Source organism: Tachypleus tridentatus, chromosome 4 (genome assembly GCF_004210375.1).
Source record: "Tachypleus tridentatus isolate NWPU-2018 chromosome 4, ASM421037v1, whole genome shotgun sequence".
Lineage (NCBI taxonomy): Eukaryota > Metazoa > Arthropoda > Merostomata > Xiphosura > Limulidae > Tachypleus > Tachypleus tridentatus.
The window spans coordinates 80,908,626-80,915,552 of NC_134828.1; positions in this window are offsets into that span (position 1 = coordinate 80,908,626).

Sequence of the window (6,927 nt, forward strand, 5' to 3'; positions counted from 1 at the left end):
TATGTGTGCCCTGCAATAGTGATTTGCAAACTCTCTTAACCTAAAGATGACCTAGGAAGATCGAAACGTTATTCCGTACTTTATTTTAATTAAGGCCCGGCATGGCCAGGTGGGTTAAAGCGTTCGACTCGTAATCTGAGGGTCGCGGGCTCGAATCCCTGTCGCACCAAACATGCTCGCCTTTTCAGCCATGGAGGTGTTATAATGTATCGATCAATCCCACTATTCGTTTGTAAAAGAGTAGCCCAAGAGTTGGCGGTGGGTGGTGATGACTAGCTGCCTTCTCTCTAGTCTTACACTGCTAAATTAGAGACGGCGAGCGCAGAAAGCCCTCGATTAGCTTTGCGCGAAATTCAAAAAAAATTAATTAATGTTTTAATACCCATGCCAGCCGTCTTGAGAATACAGTTTTACTTCAAGTGGGTTTTTCGTCATCACGAATAAGTTCCCTTCTTGCTAACGCAGAGGCCTGACATGGCCAAGCGCGTAAGGCGTGTGACTCGTAACCTGAGGGTCGCGGGTTCGCGCCTGCGTCGCGCCAAACATGCTCGCCCTCCCAGCTGTGGGTGCGTTATAATGTGACGGTCAATCCCACTATTCGTTGGTAAAAGAGTAGCCCAAGAGTTGGCGGTGGGTCGTGATGACTAGCTGCCTTCCCTCTAGTCTTACACTGCTAAATTAGGGACGGCGAGCGCAGAAAGCCCTCGATTAGCTTTGCGCGAAATTAAAAAAAAAATTAATTAATGTTTTAATACCCATGCCAGCCGTCTTGAGAATACAGTTTTACTGCAAGTGGGTTTTTCGTCATCACGAATAAGTTCCCTTCTTGCTAACGCAGAGGCCTGACATGGCCAAGCGCGTAAGGCGTGTGACTCGTAACCTGAGGGTCGCGGGTTCGCGCCTGCGTCGCGCCAAACATGCTCGCCCTCCCAGCTGTGGGTGCGTTATAATGTGACGATCAATCCCACTATTCGTTGGTAAAAGAGTAGCCCAAGAGTTGGCGGTGGGTGGTGATGACTAGCTGCCTTCTCTCTAGTCTTACACTGCTAAATTAGAGACGGCGAGCGCAGAAAGCCCTCGATTAGCTTTGCGCGAAATTCAAAAAAAATTAATTAATGTTTTAATACCCATGCCAGCCGTCTTGAGAATACAGTTTTACTTCAAGTGGGTTTTTCGTCATCACGAATAAGTTCCCTTCTTGCTAACGCAGAGGCCTGACATGGCCAAGCGCGTAAGGCGTGTGACTCGTAACCTGAGGGTCGCGGGTTCGCGCCTGCGTCGCGCCAAACATGCTCGCCCTCCCAGCTGTGGGTGCGTTATAATGTGACGGTCAATCCCACTATTCGTTGGTAAAAGAGTAGCCCAAGAGTTGGCGGTGGGTCGTGATGACTAGCTGCCTTCCCTCTAGTCTTACACTGCTAAATTAGGGACGGCGAGCGCAGAAAGCCCTCGATTAGCTTTGCGCGAAATTAAAAAAAAAAATTAATTAATGTTTTAATACCCATGCCAGCCGTCTTGAGAATACAGTTTTACTGCAAGTGGGTTTTTCGTCATCACGAATAAGTTCCCTTCTTGCTAACGCAGAGGCCTGACATGGCCAAGCGCGTAAGGCGTGTGACTCGTAACCTGAGGGTCGCGGGTTCGCGCCTGCGTCGCGCCAAACATGCTCGCCCTCCCAGCTGTGGGTGCGTTATAATGTGACGATCAATCCCACTATTCGTTGGTAAAAGAGTAGCCCAAGAGTTGGCGGTGGGTGGTGATGACTAGCTGCCTTCCCTCTAATCTTACACTCCTAAATTAGTGACGGCTAGCACAGATAGCTCTTGAGTAGCTTTGTGCGAATTTCCAAAAAACCAAACCAAAGCTAACGCAGAAAAATCAAAGAAATGAATTTCAGAGAAACCCAAAGCTTTTGATACTGGATGCTTGAAAGTTGAATGAATATAACGTTACGAGTCATAAATATGTTTTAGCAACTGTGATTGTTTGTTTGTTTTTGAATTTCGCACAAAGCTACCCGTGGGCTATCTGTGCTAGCCGTCCCTAATTTGCCAGTGTAAGACTAGAGGGAAGGCAGCTAGTCATCACCACCCACCGCCAAATCTTAGGCTACTCTTTTACCAACGAATAGTGGGATTGACCGTCACATTATAACTCACCCACGGCTGAAAGGGCGAGCATATTTGGCGCGACGGGGATGCGAACCTGCGAACCTCAGATTACGAGTCACACGCCTATACCCGCTTGGCCATGCCGGGCCTAGCAACTGTGAAATAATGTTGTAAAAACCGCATCATTGAACCATAATTGTATATTAAAAAAAAAAAAAAAACTCACACAGAAAATAGACTGTACCACAGTAAAGGGGTTAACCAAATTCTGAGCTTCCTAGTTTAAAGTGTGATATTAAACGGAAGTATAAAAACTTTGTTAGTTGCTGGAAAGAAGAAAATGGATCAGGGAGCTGACTAGGAAATCCAGGGAAATAACTCGAAACTTCGAGGATGATTTGGTTCCAGTTATACTTATTTCAAAAGTACAAACGAATTCAAGTTTAGGTAATGTGAGCCTTTATTATGGCAGAGTTTTCTAACTACAAGTTAGGTAGCTTTACATCATTGTAAATTTTATTTTCATTGTTGCTAAATGCAAAATTACACGACAAACTATACGAGGGCTGTTCAAAAAATACGCGGACTGACGTCATAAAACAAAATGTACTTTATTTAGAAGTTACAGGTCTGGGACCCCTTCAAAGTACTCTCCTCCCCGACGCACACATTTATCCCAACGGTGTTTCCACTTGTTGAAACAGTCCTGGTACGCTTCTTTTGTAATGTCCTCCAGCTCCTTCGTCGCATTTGCCTTAATCTCGGGAATCGTCTCAAATCTTCTTCCTTTCAAGTGTCTTTTGAGTTTGGGGAACAAGAAAAAATCGCAAGGAGCAAGGTCAGGTGAGTAGGGGGGGGAAGAACAGTGATCGAGTGTTTGGCCAAAAACTCACGAGTTCTGAGGCACAAATTTCGCAGCAACGCGGTGCATCTTCAATTTTTCGGTCAAAATCTCGTAACAAGATCCAACTGATATCCCACACTCTTCAGCAAGCTCCTTGACAGTCAGACGTCGATTTGCCTGCACCAGGGTGTTGATTTTGTCGACGTGTAGGTCGTCAGTTGACGTGGAAGGACGTCCAGGACGCTCATCATCTTCAATGGACTGTCGACCATCCCTAAAACGTTCATGCCACTTGAAACATGCCGTACGATTCATAGCAATATCACCGTAAGCAGTGTTAAGCATAGCAAAGTTTCAGTCGCAGATTTTCCAAGTTTAACACAAAATTTCACAGCAAGTCGTTGCTCCTTCAGGTCATTCATTCTGAAATCCGCCAAACGAAAAAAATCGCACTTCACTTAAAACCGCGTAGCTAATACACAAATAAAGATATCTGCAATCGGGAAATGGCGTCGTAATCAGCTGATCTGTGCGAACCTAGCGACACCAAGCGGAATCCCCTGGAATCCACTGGAGCCGCGCAATTCAAACAGTCCGCGTATTTTTTGAACAGACCTCGTATGTCTTCTGTCCACCATGGGTATCAACCTCAAATTTTAGAGTTTTAAGCCTGCAGGCTTACTGCCAGGCAACTGATGGAGGTGGGGATTCTAAAGCCTGCTAAAGAAAGTAACATAGTTTACTATGTTATAATTTGATTCTAGCGTTTTGAAAGATTTTCATTTATCATTTAATACTTTATTTAGCTATTATTTAACGCCTAATATTCTTTGTTTTTCGCCGTTACATTATTTGCGAACATTTTTATAAATATATATATAAAGATGAAAAGGAAAAGTCATTGATATTTAATTATATCTGATTCGTCTCGCAAATAAAATGAATTTGAACTACCTTTTTGTATAGATGTTATTTCTCATATGCATGAATACCTCCTAACCTACACAGTGCGCAGAAAAACAACCAAAAAACAGAGTATCTACTTTAAAATCAAACAATCTAACTTAAGCATAAATGGTGAAATAATCAGAAATTTTCTTGATCTAGTGAATCAACCTATCAATAAACAAGCAATAAAAAGTTTTCTACAATATATATATTTCTTATTGCAAATCAAACAAAGGGAAGCCAGTAGAACATGACAATGTTTAATCTACATTAATATTAGATTTTCCAGAAATAAATGTCGTTTTTGAAATGCGATGTTTGGAAAAGTATAATCGTATAATCCAGAGTTGTAAAACATGCTTTTATCAAACTGAGCACTATTTGCTTCAACGCACTTTTGTCAACGTGTAACGATGCTGTTTATGCCCCTGTTGTAGAACTCAAAATTTCTCTGGTCAATGAATTCCCTGAAGGCCCGGCATGGCCAAGCGCGTAAGGCGTGCGACTCGTAATCCGCGGGTTCGCGCCCACGTCGCGCCAAACATGCTTGCCCTCCCAGCCGTGGGGGCGTTATAATGTGACGGTCAATCCCACTATTCGTTGGTTAAATAGTAGCCCAAGAGTTGGCGGTGGGTGGTGATGACTAGCTGCCTTCCTTCTAGTCTTACACTGCAAAATTCGGGACGGCTAGGACAGATAGCCCTCAGTAGCTGTGTGAAATTCAAAACAAACAAACGAAAACAAACGAATTCCCTGAAAGCTTCTTCTGCAGTTGCCTGGTTTTGAAAGCGTTTGTTGTTCAAAAAGTTGTCAAAGTGCTTGAAAAAATGAAAAGCTGTAGGGGAAAGGTCTGGGGAATAAGGTGGAGGAGGCAGAGCCTCGATTCCAAATTCGTTTAATTTTGAAGCGTCATCCTTGTCAGGTCTCATAACACCAATTTTGTTGATCTTCAATTAGTTCATGTGGAACACTTATTCAATTTTTTCATCTTTCCAATTGCACTCAGGTGGTTGGCAATGCTTGATTTGCTTGTGCCTAGCTTTTCTGCAAGCTCACGTACTGTTGTGCGTCTGTCTCAACTGCTTCCCTTAATGTGTTTTCATCTAACGATGACTTCCTTCCACGGTTCCACGACCTTCGTGATCTTCAAGACTTTCATCTCCATGTCGAAACCTATACGTTCTGTAACAGATCCATGGCCGAATGCCTGGTTGATGTTTCGTGTAATTTCAGTTGCTTTTCGTCCAAGTTTGAAGTCGTAGAGAAAAATTAGACGAAAGTCCTTTTTGTCCATGCTGCCTTAGGGGTTCCGAGACTTACTCTAAGTAAAAGTAAAACAACAGAAAATTAAGACACCTCGTAAGAGACAAACGTTTGATTAAATCAACCAACGATAAGTTACTCAATATTCAGCTTCTAAGAGTCATCGTGAAAATTCCGACATTTATTTCTGGACAACCTAATATATATATATATATATTAAATCGATTAGGATTTTAAGCTGTAAAGTCGTTATAGTTGTGACAGTCAATCCTCTATTCAGTTACAATCAGCTACATATTAGTCAGAGGGTGATAGTGACTTGTCTCTATCTCACTGGTCAGCATAACATTTACTTTGATCATTTCTAAGTTACGGATGCCCGAATTTTATTAAACTCAGACCTGTTCTAGTCTAGTACAACTATCAAACTGAGTATGTTATAAAATAAAACTCGCATACAATTCAACATTGGGAAGTATCAAGGAAAGAAGTATGTAGAAAGAAGTATGTAGAAATAAGTATTCAGATCACAAAAGTTACATTTCTCTAACACCATGTGTATTCATACTGCTGACTTATGAACCAAAACTACTGAACGTTACGTCAGCGTGATCAGCATACGATAAAAAAATTCACGATTCAGAAAAACAAATTTTTTGGTATCTAAAAATAATGTTCTCTGTTTCAACTTATGTAAATTAATTTTGGTATCTTACCCATGCCAGTTCTTATATTGAATCAAATGATAATACTCAAGATTGTGGAGTAAAACTTAACTCTATTGCAAATCGACCTGTAGTTTGTATAATAGTTTAATATTAAATATAGCCAAATGAATCTTCACCACTCATACAACGTTAAGATAACACTTGACAACAACAACAAAGAAAAAAACGTTCATAAATCTTAGATTGTTCAAATCTTTTATTGTTGTTCTTTGCTATAAAAAATAGTTTTGCTTATACTTGAATTCCAGTTAGACAATACTAATAACTTGCTGCCAATATTAAAAAATTATCGAGTGCAATTCTTGACAGTTAGGCCTTCTGTCGATAAACTTTCATTCCATGCTTACCCCATCAGTGACAATGAAGAGTATTCCACTGACATCTTTAAAGCCATTACTAATTCACAGAATCCCTAAGTCTCTTCCATAACAGTCATATACTGTCTAAACTACTGCAAACACACTTCTGAGCTTTATAAAGTATAAAACCATGCTATTCTTGTGTACGGTGATTACCTACAAGTAAAGATAGTAAGCGCAACAGGAGGATAATTAGAAAATGTTATCCATAACTGAGTCTAAATTTCTGACTCAGAGAGAGAAGAAAAAAAAAAAGATACCAAATACACTGTAAAAAAAAGTAAAAGTGAATCTTTATTTAGAACAGATACAATATAGTCTGGTGATAACGTAAAACAACAAACCAGTTTTGTTCTCTGTTTTCAAGGATTTTATATTAACATCTGAATACTATTTGGAAAATACAATGATTACATTGAAAATTCAATAACATTGTCTCTCATATCATTGGTTATTACACCAACAAAACTACAGAAGATAGATCTTCAGTGTTTCCGAAATTTGCCACATAGCTACACAAACAATACATACTTCTGCAACCACCTTTTCCATGAGAAAATTTTAAGTGACAGCAAGGAGAATAACTTATAGCAATTAAGTAAGCGAGGTAACCTTATAAAAAAAAACTGATATCTGCTTAGGTTAGCATGCTAATAAACTGCCATATATATATA